Source organism: Herpailurus yagouaroundi, unplaced genomic scaffold (genome assembly GCF_014898765.1).
Source record: "Herpailurus yagouaroundi ecotype Mexico unplaced genomic scaffold, PumYag 141, whole genome shotgun sequence".
NCBI lineage: Eukaryota > Metazoa > Chordata > Mammalia > Carnivora > Felidae > Herpailurus > Herpailurus yagouaroundi.
The window spans coordinates 17,860,319-17,878,302 of NW_024412396.1; the positions used below are offsets into that span (position 1 = coordinate 17,860,319).

Consider the following 17,984-nt stretch of genomic DNA (forward strand, 5'->3'; position numbering starts at 1 on the left):
ACAAAAAATAAAAATAAAAAAAACAAACAACACACAAAAAAACAAGAAAACAAAAACAAAAACATTACACTAAATTTGTCTAAGTAAGACGTACACAAAATTCTACTGTGGTACATAAACTATTCAAACAACATGCATTAACATCTTTTCGTACATAGGGACTTTAGGAAAGAAAGAGTTTAGAGTAACAGCCAGGTTATTGTATATTTCCTTACAGATAAAATACTGGCAACAAGGAAATGAACGCAAGCAAGAACAATCCTGCCTGTGCCGGCTGAGGTGTCCAGAACAGCCCTGTTTTCTGTACTGCCAATTGTGGTAAGTAATGGCTGTGGTACAGGCAGTGGTCTGTGTGCAGAATACTATTTCACCTGTCTGGTTTTATGGAATTACTGGAGAGCAAGAAAGCAGCTGTATTTAGGGAAAGGTCTTGGATGTGAACAAGATTGGCGTTAGAAAGGTTTTGTTTGACTAAGAGGACATATTATTGACAATATGTGAAGACAATTATTTGGGTTGCCCTGAGAATCTACATAAACGCGTACTATGAAATAAAATTGAAGAATCTTGAAGAGTTATGTGAGACAATGGTCTTAGATTTCATGGCTCTTTAGTATGGGAAGTGTTAAGGAAAGAATGGAGTTATATTATTAGGCAGAAGCTCTGTCAAGTAAAGCAGCATGTGTTTTGAGGGACAGTGCCAATTCCTGGTAGATTTGACAATATTCTCTGATTTTTTTAAAAATCAAAATCTTCCAAACTTCACAAAAGACGAATTTCATTGTATTTTTAAAAATTTTTTTAATGTTTATTTCTGAGACAGAGACAGAGCATGAGTGGGGGAGGGGAAAGAGAGAGGGAGGCACAGAATCAGAAGCAGGCTCCAGGCTCTGAGCTGTCAGCACAGAGCCCCACACGGGGCTTGAACTCACAAACTGCGAGATCATGACCTGAGCCAAAGTTGGTTGCCCAATAGACTGAGCCACCCAGGTGCCCTCTTTTTTTTTTTTAAATTGAACTTGACATGTTTAACTGATATGAAGTTGGTAACTAAAGAGAACTCTCAATTCAATATTAGGAAACATCATTGCCCTTTTAAAATGCAAATAACCATTTTGTTTCCTTAGTCTCCCTCATTCCTTCTTTGATCTGCTTCTTAAAGGTGGATGATTCCCATTTTTTCTTCGTAGTCTCTCCATCTTCCTTTTTTTTCCCTAGTAATTACATTGTCGTTTAAACATTATGTTAAATATTCAAGGCACCATTAGTTATAAACAATTAAGAAGACATGATCTTTGCCCCAGGGGTCATGTGTTAGGACAGAAAGGTAAGACAGTTTGTAATAATATAATGTGATAAAGGCTACGTGATTTGGAAACACAAAAGAGGTGACATTTGAAGTTCCATAAAATCTAAATGAGTCTTGAGGAAGGGAGCATTTCAGGAATGGGGAATGTGCAAAGACTTAGCATGGGGTGTGAAAATGCATAGTGTCTTGGGAGACCCCTAAGTCATTTTGTGTGTTTGGAATATAGAATGTATGTTGGAATGTGCAACAGCTGAAGCTAGGTAAGTGGTTAACTAATCATTTTCCATGTTATCCTGCAGGTGGTGCAGAGTAATAAGAGGTTTTTAAGCACTCAGTGGGCTATCTCATTTCTTTTCATGGCTTAACCAGCATCCCTAAGTTAGTTATTCCCAAATCTTTACCTGCAGTTCTGACTTTGTTCCTTAGTGTCATAATCATATTCAAAACTGTTGCCTTATTATTATTCTGCTGTTACTCAAACGAGTCCACTCAGAAGAACTTACTTTGCTCCTTTAAATTCTTCCTTCATTTCTGCTCTGTTTCATGTTGCCATTTCTCTCAAGTCAGTCAGGCTGAACATCTTAGTGCCATTTTCACCTTTCCTCTTTATTTCCATTTCCTCATAGTCTTTTGTTAACCAAACCCTATGGTTTTGCTCCCAAGCACCTCACACCCATGTCCCCATTTCTGTTCCTACTGACACTTCTACAGGGCTCAGACTCTCCTTCCTTCTCATCCTGACTTTAGCAATGGCTTTAAATGACTTTAACATTAACTTTAAATGATTTGGTTATTTTCTTTTTCATTTCTAATCCATTTTGAATATAATGGCACCAGAATTTTCTCCCAGAAATATGGATCTCATAATTCCTATGGTCAAAAACATTTAATGGTTCTTCACTTACGGAATAAAGTACAGATTCCTTAGGGTCACATTCAGGGCCCATGATCATCATCTGTGTTTTTTCTTTCTAAAAATATCTTCTTCCCGTTTCCTTCTCCTTTTTCTAATCTTCCTCATAAGTATTTCTTGTCATAAATCATCATTCTTGGTGCCACCATAATATCAAAAAAAAAAAAAAACTCTTCTTACATATCTTACCTTATATTAAACTTTATTCCTTTAATTGAGTATATGTTTTTAGAAGAAAGAGTATATTTAGTTGTCTATTGCTGTGTAACTAATTGCCCCCACATTTAGCCCCTTAAAATAACACACATTTATTATCTCACAGTGTCATCGGGTGAGGAATCAGGTACAGTTTAACTGGGTCCTCCTGCTCAAGTCTCTCAACAAGGTTGAAATCAAGGTGTCAGTTGGAGCTAGAATCATCTCAAGGTTCAGTTGTGGGGGGGTGGGGGGTCTGCTTTTGCACACTCACTTGTTGCAGAATTCACTTTCTTCCAGGTTGTTGGACCAAGGGCCTCAATTTCTACCTTGTTGGCCAAAGACCGGCCTCCATTGTTTGCCATATGGGCTTCTCCATAGGGTAGCTTTTAACATGACAGCTTGTTTTATCAAAGAAAGAGGGAGAAAAGGAGGGAGGGACAGACAAAAAAGGAAGTCATAGTCTTTCATAATCTTATCTTGGAAGTGACATCCCATCCTTTTTGCCATATTCTGTTCGTTAGAAGCAAACAGAAGTGAAATGAGGTGAAACCTTCTCGCTTCATTTGGTCAAGATGGTCACAACCCGCTAGAGAGAGAGAGAGAGAGGATAGTGTGAGGGAGATTACCCCATGATACCATTTTCTTGAATTTCACTTGAGGTCAACAGTAAAAGTACACACTGGAAATCAGTTCCAGGTAATTTCTAATTTTTTTTCAATATTTTAGGTTTCTTAATTTTTATGTAATTGTTTCTTTAAGCATTTTAAAATTTAAGGAATTGCTAAGTTTGAAGTGATTTTTCTCTATAAGGTATACATTTGAGGTATTAATAGTTTTGAAATTTAATACTGTTTACTTAAAAGTTTTAGAAATACTATGGTTTTTTTTTTACCTTAGTTTAAAATAGTTAACTTTTTATGTCATCTTTAATAATAAGCAAAAGAATATTTTGATAGGTATTATAGGCCCAACTCTTGGGGACTATTATTATATTATAGCTACTTCATTTTATAATTCAGAAATATTATACTTTGACTCCAATGAATTATTTTTATATGCCTTTTCAATGTTATAAACAGATTAAGAGAGTATAATGTGAAGAAGAGAATAAATTCCTTTAGAAACATTCCTGGTTTCGCTTAAGGTTTTATTCATTACTTGGTTCAAAATAACTTTGGCTTGATCTTTTTCTATGTGTGTATGATCTATTTTTGAGATGTTTGAGACCAAAAGAATAAAGCTTAAGTTCCCAGGAGCAGCCAAATAATTGCATTTTGAATTTGTAAAATCCTTTCTTTTTAAGCTGACAATAGTGATGAAACATTTGCATTTGAACCTAGCAGCATGTAGATTTGAAAGTTTGTAATGAATAAAATTGTGAATTAAATGAGGGAGAGAAATGTTACTCTTTTTAAAAAACCTTTAATGGAACCATTAAATATGGATTATAAACCAATTTATTTTTCAAGCAACACATTATCAACTTTTTCAGATCTTTATAAATTTATTCATATATTTTCTTCCCTAAACTTCTCTCTTCAGGAGCAATTTTAAATGAATGTTTTCAGTTCTGTTTAGGAATATATTATCAAGTCCTAAAACCAAGCCTGGTTATATATATTTGCATTTTGTACCTCTTCCTCAATTTGAGCTTAATGATAAAGCCCATTTAGAGTTTAAGAATTTGGAAGATAGCACAAAAATAAATTTTAAGTTGATTACAGGTAATGCATATTTTACCACATTGCCAACTGTTTCTCCCTAACGAGAGATTAAGGACAATGTCAAATATGTACTAAATTTGATACTTTAAAAAAAAAAAATTTTTTTTTCAACGTTTATTTATTTTTGGGACAGAGAGAGACAGAGCATGAACGGGGGAGGGGCAGAGAGAGAGGGAGACACAGAATCAGAAACAGGCTCCAGGCTCTGAGCCATCAGCCCAGAGCCCGACGCGGGGCTCGAACTCAGGGACCGCGAGATCGTGACCTGGCTGAAGTCGGACGCTTAACCGACTGCGCCACCCAGGCGCCCCTAAATTTGATACTTCTTAGTGGAAAGTGAAATTTTTTTTTCTAAATATTAATGATTACATAGTTACCAAATTATCAGACTGGCTTTGAGATACATTTGATCACACTACATTTTGAAGAAACATAAGAAAAAAAAAAAAAAGAATATCCATAAAAATCTGTGTTGGTTTTCCTCAACTGACCTGACAGTTCAGGTGTTCAAGTTGATAAGATTAGCTAAGAGTATAGAACATATATGAAATATAAAGTTTCAAAAACAAATATAGTATTTTTTTGACAATGGATAGTTTGTCTTCATCCATTCTAAGAAGACGTAAATTAATTGTTTTGAAATGTCACTCAATGAGATACATTCAAATTTATTTCAAGATTAGGAAAGCATATCATAGCAGCATAAAGCTTGACCAAATAATTCCACCATTCCCCAATTTTAAAATATCAAAATGATTTTCATAGCCTAGTGAGTTATAAAAATGGGAAGAATAACTATAAACTGAATAGGTATGAATTAGAAATAAGAAAAGGAAGCACCATGGCGAGACTATGAAACTGTTTATTGTATTTCCCTGTGGGAGTTACATTGCTGGGAATATGATTATAAGTATGATTCTAACCTTTATTCTCCACTGAGAATTTTGTTATGGCATGTGTTCATACATGTATACGTAATCAAAATGTGTAAATTGCTAAAGAGGGTACAATTGACATCACACAGTTCAGAGACATGGAGATAATTCATCCAAAAGAATCTGGTGGTAACTTGGTTTTATGAACTATGTATCAAAAGAATGTGGTAATTCAGTACCAATGACTAGCTATGTGATCTTGGACACATTACTTAGAATCCCTAAGCCTGTTTGACATCTGCTAAAGACATACAATCATAGCTTATCTCTCATGGAGGCTGTGGGGAGTTAGTAAAAATAATATATTGCATTATGACTAGCCTAATCCATGACAAAAGTAAGCATTCACTAAATGTGGTTTATTATGAGTCCTTTCATCCACAGGTTTTATTCAGCACTTACATATGCCATGCAGTACTCTAAGGTCTGGGGATACAACAGTCAACAAAACAGATGAATGGGAAAGTACAGTGTATATAAATAATCAAGATAAATAAGTAAAATAAATGCTAGATTAGATACTGATAAGTACTTGGAGAAGAATAGGGCAGAGAAGAGAACTAGAAAGTACATTGAGATAGAGGTTGTAATTTTGAATAGTTTGGCTAGAGAAGGCATCACTGAAATTATGGCATTTTAGTAAAAACCTGAGGGAGGTGAGGGAATAAGCCATGGGATGTTTGGGAGAAGAGCATTCCAGGGGGAGGAATTGGGCATGTACAAAGGCCCTGAGGTGGGAACAATAAGGAATCTATGTGGAGTGAGCAAGGGTAGAAGAGTAAGAGATGCGATAAAGAGATAATGGGGTCCAGATGTTGTGAGCCCAGAAGAAGGCTGCTAGGACTTTGAATTTTTCTTTGAGAAACTTGGGAAGCCATAGGAGGGTTTTGAGTAGAGAGATGTGACCTGTGATTAACAGCATCACTCTGGCTGCTGTCTTGAGACCAGGCTGAAGGGAGATGGTTGGAAGGCTATTGTCAGTCTAGGTGAGGGATTGTGCGTTAGAGATGGTGATAAACAATGGATGTTGTGAGCAGTGGTAGGATAATTGATATTTATTGAATGTTAAAACAATAGGTTTTATTAGAAGATTAAGTTTAGAGTGTATGAAAGAAGGGTCAAAGATGACCCAAGGTTTGTGGCTGAACAACTAAAGAGTGGCATTACTACTGAGAAGGAAAAGATAGAGTGTGTGTGAGCAGGGAAAGATCTGAAGTTCAATTTGATGAATGTTATGTTTGTGAATTTTATTAGACATTTAAATGAAGTTGTGGAAATGTAGTTGGATTAATTCCACTGGAAATCAAGAGAAAGATCTGGGCTGGTGGTAAAAATTATAAGAGTCTTATGCATGCAGATGGTTTCTAAAGCCATGAGACAGAGTGAGATGCCCAAGGGAGTGAAGTGGATAAAGTAGAAAGATGAGGAACAAGCAAAGAAAATTGAGGGTGAGGATATTGAGGTAGGAAACAAGACAAAACAAAAGACAGGATGATATGCTAGAAGCTGAGAGAGGAGGAGTGAGTGAAATGCTAATGGGTCGTGTAAGCGGAGGACCAAAGAGTAACCATTATATTCTACAACATGGAGGTCATTGGTGACCTTATCATTAGTCTGATTGATTCTGCCTCATCCAGCTGTTGTAACCTTTTTCTGAACCATTTTTTTTGATCTGTTTTTTCTGCTTCTGGACTCCTGTTCATCACCTACTCTCACATAGGTTTTGATTATATTGTAAAAGACTTTTTCTGTGTTTTCATTGTGTCATGGAATTCTGTCTTCACATCCTGGTGCCTTTCTGTACGTGGGTTTATATAGCTCTTGTGAGTGGAGACCCTGTTCCACTCTGCCTTTGAGATTCCCTATGATTGTTCTACATACAGTATTAGCATTAGCATTAGTATTAGTAATATAGTATTAGTATTAGCATTGTTTTATTGCCACCTGCTGCTTGTAACTCAGCAGTTTTGTTTGTTTGTTTGTTTATCTTTAAGCAAAAAACTTTGTCTTCTGGTGCTAATGCTATTCATCTAATTACACGCCCTGTTACCGCCTCAGTACCATTATCTCCTGGCATTCCAAACTGCTACCCACAGTTATTGGATATTTCGCTGTTGTGAGTCTCAGGCAATTTGAATAATTATAAATGGTCCATTAGAAGAGCTCATAGTGGGGCGCCTGGGTGGCGCAGTCGGTTAAGCGTCCGACTTCAGCCAGGTCACGATCTCGCGGTCCGTGAGTTTGAGCCCTGCGTCGGGCTCTGGGCTGACAGCTCAGAGCCTGGAGCCTGTTTCGGATTCTGTGTCTCCCTCTCTCTCTGCCCCTCCCCCGTTCATGCTCTGTCTCTCTCTGTCCCAAAAATAAATAAATGTTGAGAAAAAAAAAAATTAATAAAAAAAAAAAAAAAAAAAAAGAAGAGCTCATAGTTTGTCAAGTGTTTATTACACCATACATATATCCCTCATACTGTCTCTAAAAGACAACACTCGGGACACCTGGGTGGCTCAGTCGGTTAAGCATCCAGATTTGGGTCAGGTCATGATCTCACAGTTTGTGAGTTTGAGCCCCACATCGGGCTCTCTGCTGTCAGCACAGAGCCCACTTTGGATCCTCTGTCCCCGCCCTCCCTCTGACCCCCCCCACTTGCACTCTCTCAGAATAAACTTAAAAAATAAAAATCAATAAAAGACAGCACTCATTTACATTTATACAGTCTTCTGTGACTTACATACACATCTCATTAACTTTAAAAATACACATTTCATTGAGAGCAGATGTAGAGACAAGATACTTGATACATTATAAAAGAAAATTCAATTTAGTTCTATAAAAATAGACTAAGTACCAAATATGTGCTAAAGTTTAAACTAGGTGGTAAAGCTTCAGAATGAGTAAGACAGGGTTTTTGCCCTCAGGGAGCCTGTGGGGTGTGTGTGTATGTGTGTGTATGTGATGTGTTGTGGGCTACACAGCACTGAGATAGGCTAGAGACAAATACATGGTCAGAATCTGATGCTTGTCTGCTACGTGCATGAAGAATTCAGGTGATCTAATTAATTTTAACCTGTCTTTGTTGGCCACTTCAATACCTCACACCTTAGCTATCTTTAGTCTGGTTCCCCTCTGTTCCTGGCACTAGTTGAGAATTAGGTGAGTGGCATAGATGTGGGGGTGCTCTTGCTGACACAGGGTTTGATAAACACAGGGACTGGGAGGAAGGAGAAAAGGAAGGCTAGGAGTGGGAAAGTACTGACTACTGAGTCAGAGAGGGGAAAAAGTGTCTTGAAGTTTTCTTCCTCCCACACCTATGAAGAGTTTTGAGTCAGAAAGAGAAGTGCCTGAGGAAGGGGTCAGTAGAAAGCAGCAGATAAAGAAGACTTAATGGAAGCAGCTGGTAGGGAATATAGGTATGTACAGGAACATGGCTGGTCAGAGGCAGACTGAGCCTTTTACTGTAACTCCTTTTATTTTTTTTATTTTTTATTTATTTTATTTTTTTTCAATATATGAAGTTTATTGTCAAATTGGTTTCCATACAACACCCAGTGCTCATCCCAAAAGGTGCCCTCCTCAATACCCAGCACCCACCCACCCCTCCCTCCCACCTCCCATCAATCCTCAGTTTGTTCTCAGTTTGTAAGAATCTCTTATGCTTTGGCTGTCTCCCACTCTAACCTCTTTTTTTTCCCTTCCCCTCCCCCATGGGTTTCTGTTAAGTTTCTCAGGATCCACGTAAGAGTGAAACCATATGGTATCTGTCTTTCTCTGTATGGCTTATTTCACTTAGCATCACACTCTCCAGTTCCATCCACGTTGCTACAAAGGGCCATATTTCATTCTTTCTCATTGCCACATAGTACTCCATTGTGTATATAAACCACAATTTCTTTATCCATTCATCAACTGTAACTCCTTTTAGAGACTGCTTTGTATATGCTAAGGACTTGACATATAGTTGCTAATTTTTTTTTAATTTTTTAAAATCTTTATTTATTTTTGAGAGAGAGAGTGTGAGCAGGGGAGGAGCAGAGAGAGAGGGAGGCACAGAATCTGAAGCAGGCTCCAGGCCCCGAGCTGTCAGCACAGAGCCCAAAGTGGGGCTTGAACCCACGGACTGTGAGATCATGACCTGAGCCGAAGTCAGACGCTCAACCGACTGAGCCACCCAGGCGCCCTATAGTTGCTAATTTAATTATTGTTAGGATGCTGAGTATATCTCCACTTTACAGGTGGAGATTTAGAGATCATGTAACTTCCTCAAGATCACGTAGTTCTGAAGTGATAAGCCATGACTCTGACACAGCATCAGTATGCTACAGCGTCATGCCATAGAGTTAACTCTTTATCATACTAGTAATGAGGGAAGGGTACATGATTCAAGGGTCCTTGAGCAGGGCACAGCATGAATGAACAAGTAAACTTGATGGGTATCATCTGTGTGTGGAGAGGAAGATGGCTTAGGGGCCATTTGGTGAAAGGAGCTTAGCTCTGATGACAGTCCTGCCCATCATTCTTCCCTGAAATGATCAGTCCTATTCTCTTATTCCCACATGAAACAATAATTTCGTCTGAATTTGGAAGATTTGTTGTTCAGTTTTCTTCCTCCACCAGTAGATGATGTTATTGTGCATTAGTTGTCCATATGCATGTATGAAGTCTTCTGTTGTGTTTCTTGTCCCTGGAAATGAAGCACTTTTCTATGACTTGTATGTGAAACACGGATTCAAGGGTGTAGATGCAGAAAGCCTCTCTTGGCTTGTTCTCTGATGCCACACTGGGGACAGACTGTTTACTCAACTGTTACTGAAATGGTATTCTGCTTCCAATTCCAGTATTGTTCCATGTGAACATAGCTTTAGGATTTGATTCCTTGTGGAGTGGGGTGAATGATAGCACTCAAACCGCCCAATCTCTACTCTGCACCCCTCAGGTAACTCTTAAAGGCAGAATATGTTTTGCATAAAGGTGGAAGAATAATGGTTGGAACCTGTGTAGCGTGGAAATAGAATGTTCAAATTGCTTCTCTCCCAGACCTGTGGTACTTTGGGTACTAGAATTGTGCAGTCACCATCTATGAGGCTACGAGAGAGATGGTGACACTGGGTGAGTGAACATTGTGATACAGAAGTAGAAGCAACAGGCAACTCCTCTCAAAATCCAGAGGTTATCTGCCCCTCTTTTGTTACCTTTGTTAGGAAGTTAGTTTTTATAATAGGAGTCTGAGATATATTTTCTAATTGTCAGCATATACTGTATGACATTAATAGTGTTATTCTGAGGGGTGCCTGGGTGCTTAGTCAGTTGGGTGTCCGACTCTTGGTTTTGGCTCAGGTCATGATCTCACAGCTTCGTGGGTTCGAGCCTTGCGTCAGGGTCTGTGCTGACAGTGAGGAGCCTGCTTGGGATTCTAACTCTCTGCCCCTCCCCTACTCACGCTGTGTCTATCTCTGTCAAAATAAATAAATATACTTAAAAAAATAGTGTTAATCTGAAAGTCAAGGTCAAATCACATTAGTTTTAACCTACTCTATGCAGAGAGTATTCAGGAAAACTGAATACTGTTGTAATGGATGTTTGTTCATTTTTCTAACCTTGATTATCTTTACAACAGTAAACGCAGCATTGATTTGACTTTCTGTTTTGAACTGATATTGTTAAATCTCTTAAAATGTCTTTTGTTATAGGCAGTAAAACATTTAATAAACATTTTTAAAAAAGACAAAATCGGAAACAAAATATGAAATAAAATCAGTATAAGATCTAGGTCTTATACCAGGGTCAGGGACAAAGTTCAGTTCAGTAGAATTCAAGTTATTTTTATAGTACTGTCCTTTACTTTGTGAAATGTGTATGTGTTCCTAAGAAACTGCATATACAGTGCCAAACAAATGTTTTAAAATTGGAGGACAATGTTCATGGAAGAAAAATCAAATTAGCAACAAGTTTTAATATTTTTAAAGCAAATAACTTGAAAAGGAAGGTTATGACCTTGTGTAAAAGTATAAACAGTATATTAGAAACATCTTAATATGTGAACATATTTAGCTACCACATAGCTGATATTTTTTAAATAAATTTTTAAAATTGAGTAAAAATACTCAATTTTGATTTCATGTATGTTTCTTTTTAATAAAGGGGATTTTTAAAAGTATGGTATTAAAGCAATGAAAAATATACATATGTCTATGATAATGCTGCAGTGTGTTTCTGGGTACTTCAATGAAAGTTAACAAAAAGTTAACAGGGGCTTGCAGCACAGCAACTAACCAATGGCCATTAAGAGACCACGTTTGGCTACTCTGCAACTGGTGTGGCCTGAATGAATTTCAGAAGTGCACTTTTATAATGATGCCATTTTTAGAAATGCAATTATTGCATAACTTGACATCCAAAAGTAAGTGAATGTAATAATTTTTTTTATATGTAAGCACATGCTGTTTCATCATATTCATGAAAATAAGAGAAAGAACACTGGACTAAAAAAATGTGGCAGCCCTTATTTGTAAGCGTTTAGACTACAGAGAAAATATAATAGGATGTAAGGTCACTGACACGATTCCCAACTCCTGGTGTTCATATCCTTGTGATGCCCCTCTCCTTTAATGTGATGGGACCTGTGAATTACTTCTTATCAATAGCATACACAGATGTGATGGAATATATGTGATTATATTACATAAGATGTAACTCTGGTCTTGCTGGAGTCACTCACTCCCTTGTTGACTATGAGGAAGAAAGTTGCCACGTTGTGGGTTGCCTATGTTGAAACATCCGTGTAGGAGGGAACTGAGGGTGGTCTCTGGCCAACAGACAGCATGACTGGAGCCCTCAATCCTACAACTGCAAGAAACTGAACTCTGCAAAAAAATGGGATCATTCCCTGGTTGAGTCATTTATTAGACACCACAGCACCTGCCAATGCCCTGATCCCAGTTGATGAGACTCTACCCAGAGGACCTAGATGATATACCAGTCCCTCGCCCACAGAAATGGAATAAATGTGTGTTGTTTTAACCTAATATGTTTGTTAAACCTAATATATGTTTATATTTATATCTACATCATGTCTATATCTCTATGTATATCTACAGCTCACAGGTATCTGTATTAGTGAAGGTTTTCCAGAGAAGCAGGACCAAAAGGATGTGTGCATGTATGTATACCCAGAATATATGTGTGCATCCACATATCTAGAGAGATTGATTGATTGATGTACCTTAAGGAATTGGCTCTCATGTTTATGGAGGCTTACTGAATCTAAAATCTCCTGGTGTAGGCCAACAGGCTGGAGGCTAAGGGAAGAATTATAGTTTGAATTCCAAGACAGTTTCCTGGAAGAATTCTTTCTTGCTCAGGGAGGGTCAGTCTTTGTTCTCTAAGGCCCTCATCTGATTAAAAGGGGCTCACTCACATTATGGAGGGCAATCTGCTTTACTCAAAACCCATTAATTTAAATGTTAATCTTATCTAAAAGAACACCCTTACAGAAACATCCAGAATGACGTTTGACCAAACCTCTGAGCACCATGGCCCTGCCAAGTTGACACATAGCATCAACCATCACAGCATGCAAGATAGAATCTCTAGAAAGAGATATAATCTTAAACCTTCTCTGCATATGTGCTATCTACATAAAACAGCTAAGTGAATGAATGGAAAATAAGAGCCCACAAATTAAGATAGTTCCAAAGAACACTACACACTCCATCAAACATGAGTAAAAGTGATATTTCTATCAAATATAAATTGAAACAAGTGTTTTTGTATGTCTTCACTTGTGGATAAAGTAATAGAAGGATATTTAAGGACAGTGGTATAAAATAGCAATGTCCGCTGGAAAGAAAAAAAAAGTAAATAATAGAAATGTCTTTAAGTGGAATAAAAATAATAAAAATCCTAAATGTGATCAATTTACAGATTAAGCTGATTACAGAATAATAAGAGGATATTAAAAATAAAACTGGAGTGTGCTGGGGGACTCGGTTCAGCATACAACTCTTGATTTTGGCTCAGGTCATTCTCTCACAGGTTTCTCTCTCCCTCTTTTTCTGCCCCTCCACCTGCTTGCATGCATGTGTTCTCTCTCAAAATAAATAAACTTAAAAAAAAAAAAAAGACCAGGATTGTACCTTATCAGTACTTGGACCCAAACCACTTCTTCTTATGTGCAGTCTGGGATGAGAATTATGCCAACCTCTGACTACCTCACCTTTTTAAGAACCAATTTACTCCAGTTCAACTGAAGTGTGTGGATCTTGCATTGGAAATTGGTGCTGACTTCAGGAATTGTGTTGATACCACTATTCAGTGGTAGTTCTTTGGATACTACCCTGTGGAGGATAGTTTGTCTCATGCTTGAGGCCTGGGTCTGTGGAGCAGCTGGTGCTTTATAGCTATTTATTCTGTGTCTAATGGCTGCTTTTGAAGAGTAAGGAAAGATGTGAGATGCCTGTTTACTTTCCTGCTTAGTACCAACTCTTGCCCAGGGTTCTATTGCTTCTGGTCACCTTAGTTAATGCCTTCTTGTAATTGAATTGACTTTTCAATACCTGTATAGAATGCCTCATTCTTTGTCCTTCCTCAGCTTTATAGTGGCTTGTCCTCACAAATCTGTTTTCTCTTTGAGATCACTTGCTGTTTACTTTCATATGTCTTGTGGTAGTGCTGGGGTGGTATGGTTTTACCTCATTCTGGAAGCCAATGCCAGGGACATATCTTTTGGACCACCAAAATATAAGGAAAGTTTTATAATAAGTTCTTTATTCTATGGAATCTATTTTTTTTAGCCTCTTGAGTGATAATCCAATGGTTCGAATTTGAAGATCAGTAAACTTGAAATAATACATACTCCAATAACTATCCTAAATAAAAAACTTAGAGCTGGTTTTCCTGAAAGCATTATTACTCTATATTTTCCTCTTGAAACCTTTAACAATTACACATTGCCTATTCCTGAGATATGGTGTGAAATTTATACCATGTTCCCTGCTCCTGTTATTTTCTGGAATGTTCTTTTCCCATTCTTTCACCTCTTTTAATGTGTGCACGTGCACACACACTTATATACACATCCACTTCCTCTTTCCTTCCCTCTTTCCCTTTGTCTCCTGAGAGTGCCACCTAATCTTTAAGGTCCCATTTCTTTTTCCAGTTTCTCTATGAAGCCTTTCCAGATTCCCTTAAGTAAATGTTACTCTCTTTTTTTTCAACCTTCATTGGTTGATTTGTTCCTCTTTTATGGTGCTTTTCTTAGTCTTATATTAGTGGTTTGTTGTCTTCATTAGATCATAAGCTATTTGGAGGCAGGGATTGGACAGTTATGATCCTTATATTAGGATTTGGATCAGTGCCTTGCACATAATAGATAGTAAATGGTTACTGAATTAAAATGAATGAACTCCTTTAAGCTGTGGTGGAGGCCTTGACAAATATGACCTGATGTTCTATCGAAAAGGATATCCGGGGGCACCTGGGTGACTCAGTAGGTTGAGCATTTGACTCCTGATTTTGGCTCAGGTCATGATCTCACGGTTTGTGCATTTGAGCCCCGAATTCTGTTCCACGCTGACAGTGCGGAATCTGCTTGGGATTCTCTCTCTCTCTCTCTCTCTCTCTCTCTCTCTCTCTCTCTCTGTGTCCCTCCCCTGCTTGCACTCTCTCTTTCTCTCAAAATAAATAAATAAACTTAAAATTAAGAAAAGGATATCCAGTACACTTGGTCATGTAGTTTTCACTCGTATGTGGCAAAATGAGGAAATAAGGTGGTGAGTTTTCCATAAAGCTAAATTTATTTAACATATAGGAATGTCTTTTGTGTTGCCATCCATCCTGCCTATTGAGAATTAAAATTTATCCTTTCTTTTGTGTTGGTGGGAGGTGCTAGTTAGAAGAACAGAGGAAACCATGTGTTAGTCTTTCTCATTTTATTTTCTTTTATTTGTTATTGATCAGTGATATATGAAGTTTTAAGAACTTGTGATCTAGGGTGTTTGTATATTCCAAGGTCAGCAAACAAAAGGGTTGAGGGATTCTGGTGAAACTAGATATGGTGAAAAAACAATGAACTAAAATATAGGACAAGTAGTGGCAGCAGTAGCATCCTCTCCACTAGTTGTGTGACATTCGTGTCAGCCCTGTGTAGTTATAAGATTACCTTTCAAGGTAGTTGTGAGACCCAAGTAGATAATCAAGTTGTGTAATATTTTTTTTTTTTAGTGTAGTCTACAAGGAAAGGATTGTGTTAGTTATTGACAGTGCTTCTTTGTATTTTTAGTGTCAACTCTACTTCCTTTAGAGCCCTCTATAACCCAGAGAAAGGGCATGTCTTTCCTAGAATCAGTATTACAAATTGTTCCTCATCCTTCTGGTGACATTGATTTGATTACATATCATAAACCATCCAGCAGGATTTTTATTGTCGGATTAAAATGAAATAATAGTGTCAGCATCAGAATGCCGGTGGTAGATATTTGTATAAGTGATTCCAGCTGAGAGGTTATATGGACATTGTTTCAGCTTTTGCTGTGCTCTGGTAGGGTGAAAGGTGAACTTTAAGTCTGAAGCACCCTTATGAGGATATTCTATATGAAGGATTATTTCTGTAATGAAAAATTGCCTTTCACTTTGCATGAATCACATTGAATCAACTGAAAGTGATTGTATTAATGCCTTAAGTGATTGCACATCTACTCTGTGAAGATATGTTGCCAAAATATGCATTGCAGGGATACTTATAAAATTCCAGAGTACAGTAGGGTTAGAGCTAGAAGGGTGAAAGTGGCCACTTATTCCTCTCTTCTCTGTCATTGTCATTGTTATTAAAATCAAACAAACAAATTGCACAGGCCGCACACATTTTAGAGTTGATGAAATTTACCTCTTGTCTCCTCTATCTTCCCTTAATGCCTGAATGCAGTTTCCTGTAAGCATTAATTATTACTTTTTTTTTCCTTACCTCCCAGAACCAGGGGTGCTCTTTGGTTTTGTAAGGACTGCTAATTAGGCCCCACCCTGTGGTGGTTCCTTCCAGGACGCGAATGCCACAGGCTCCTGAATGCACCTTTTATCCTTTACTTCTGGTCTAGAAGAACCATACTTACTTATTTACTTACTTATTTTTTAACGTTTATTTATTATTGAGAGACAGAGAGAGAGAGCATGAGCATGGGAGAGGCAGAGAGAGAGAGGGAGATGCAGAATCCGAAGCAGGCTCCAGGCTCTGAGCTGTCAGCACAGAGCCCCAGGTGGGGCTGGAACTCACAAACCGGGAGACCATGACCTGAGCCAAGTCGGACGCTCAATGCACTGAGCTATCCAGGCGCCCCATAAAACCGTACTCTGTAGGGCAGTTGATCTCAGCTAGATGTTAGGAAAAAGAGCAATAAAATAAATTCACACTAAGACGCCATTGCTAATAGCTAACAATGGGTTAGGCATCTCAAGTTCTATTTGTAAGACCCAAAACTGGACTGGCCACTATTGAAGTCATCTGAAGTCATCCACCAGAGACTAACTTAATCCTACTTGAGATGTAGCCTTTGTTCCTGAGTTAAGATTTGAATGGATCACTGAGTAATAAACAGAGGATGTTCTGCATCTAAAGCAAATTTTGTTTGTAGAGAAGGTCCTTAAACTGGAAGATTAATGGGAATCCAATCTAATCTCCTAGTAAAGACCAGATGAGAATCCTTGCTGGGATTAAAAACAGTAGTCTGACATGGGGTCCTGGTCTATGTCCATTTAAAACAGGTAATAGAAGATCAAAAGGAACAGAAAGGGGATAAAGGATAGGGAATTGATGATTTTATATGTATCAAGTCCTTAATTATTATTTATCAAACATATTAAACACAGAGTAGGATACTAGGGTTTCAAAAGTGAAAGACTTGGCTCCTAAGCAAAGGAAGCTCACTCTCTAGGGAGCAGGTCTACAGCCAGATATTTACCTTATAAATGTTTATACATGCTGTAAAAGTAAGTACAAGGTATTCTGAGTGTTCAAAGTAGTACCTAGTTTAGACTGGAAAGCTTTTATTTGGTATGTTAACATTAACTGAGTTTTAGAGGCTGAATAAAGGTTAACTAGAGGAATAAAAAAAGATCTCTTCCATTAGCTTGTTCCTTATCTTAATTGGAAAGTCATTAACCCTGAATTAGTCCATTTATTTGTTTTTTTTAAAAAGTATTTTCTAAGCTCACATGCATATTGCAGGATAAATTAAAGTTTGAAAAAGCAACTGGAGCAAAAAATAAAAAGCTTTCATATTCCTTTTGAATGCCCAACTGTGTGTGCATTTTGGTAATTATAGGCTCAATTACTCATGTGTGCATTTCTACCAGTCCGGCAAATGATGGTTAAAGGAGACAAGCATAGTAAACTCAGAAACTATCTTAAGTGGCTCAACATTCATTAACTATAAAAACTCTAAATTAAAACAAGTGAGGTAAATTAAGAATATGAATTCAAGATGTAGGTGTGGATGTGCAATACAATACCTAGTAGGAGTTCTCATACCTTTTTGGGTCCATAGTAATGCGCAAAAACGTTATAGAAACTTCATGATGAAATTTATGTCTATCTAGAGAATCACTTTTACTGAAAGATTTAGGAAAATATAGTTAATGGTAAAACAGAGATACAAAGCAATCCATGTTGAGATAATATTTTTATGATATATAAATCTATATACACACATACACATGTATTTCCTTTACTTCTGTGGTTTATTTATGAAGAACAATTTGGGGGAAAAAAACCCAAAAGACGAAAATACAGAGGGGAATGGCAAAACTATCAGGTATTAGACAGCCTTAATCTTTATTGAATCTCGGTTTCCTTCATTGTTCATAAATATATGCAAAGTACTGTTAGATTCAGGGTACAAATACTGCATCATAACTCATTT

The 17,984-nt window shown here is 37.5% G+C and overlaps 2 long non-coding RNA genes and 1 other non-coding gene across 3 annotated transcripts in view; 1 reads left to right on the top strand and 2 right to left on the bottom strand.

Annotated features, from left to right (window-relative positions):
• Positions 1-217: 217 nt before the first annotated feature.
• The window catches only part of LOC121031692 (uncharacterized), a 276,759-nt gene continuing 258,992 nt past the window's right edge, over positions 218-17,984 (top strand). Inside the window, exon 1 of the long non-coding RNA XR_005790850.1 lies at positions 218-318. This is a non-coding gene — a long non-coding RNA (uncharacterized LOC121031692). The remainder of the gene's footprint in view (positions 319-17,984) is intronic.
• LOC121031693 (uncharacterized) overlaps positions 2,404-17,984 on the bottom strand; it is a 60,459-nt gene continuing 44,878 nt past the window's right edge. The window contains exon 2 of the long non-coding RNA XR_005790851.1: positions 2,404-3,006. This is a non-coding gene — a long non-coding RNA (uncharacterized LOC121031693). The remainder of the gene's footprint in view (positions 3,007-17,984) is intronic.
• On the bottom strand, positions 9,166-9,250 carry TRNAR-UCG (transfer RNA arginine (anticodon UCG)). Its single transcript has one exon. It is a non-coding gene; the product is annotated as a tRNA-Arg (tRNA).